Source organism: Neodiprion pinetum, chromosome 4, assembly GCF_021155775.2.
Source record: "Neodiprion pinetum isolate iyNeoPine1 chromosome 4, iyNeoPine1.2, whole genome shotgun sequence".
In the NCBI taxonomy this organism is placed as follows: domain Eukaryota; kingdom Metazoa; phylum Arthropoda; class Insecta; order Hymenoptera; family Diprionidae; genus Neodiprion; species Neodiprion pinetum.
The window spans coordinates 11,524,312-11,524,631 of NC_060235.2; positions in this window are offsets into that span (position 1 = coordinate 11,524,312).

Genomic DNA, 320 nt, shown 5'->3' on the forward strand with positions numbered 1-320 from the left:
CTGCGCCTACAATGGTTGTAACGGGTGACGGGGAATCAGGGTTCGATTCCGGAGAGGGAGCCTGAGAAACGGCTACCACATCCAAGGAACGCAGCAGGCGCGCAAATCTTCCGATGCCAAATCCGCGAGGAGGTCACGAAAAATAACGATACGTGCTCATCCGAGGCACCGCAATCGGAATGAGTACACTTCGAATCCTTCCATCAGGATCCACCGGAGGACAAGGCATTTATATTGCGACGTCAGAGTCGAAATGCATGGATTGTCACATGACGGACAGAAGCCAAAGCATTCGCCAAAAATGTTTTTTTTTAGTCAAG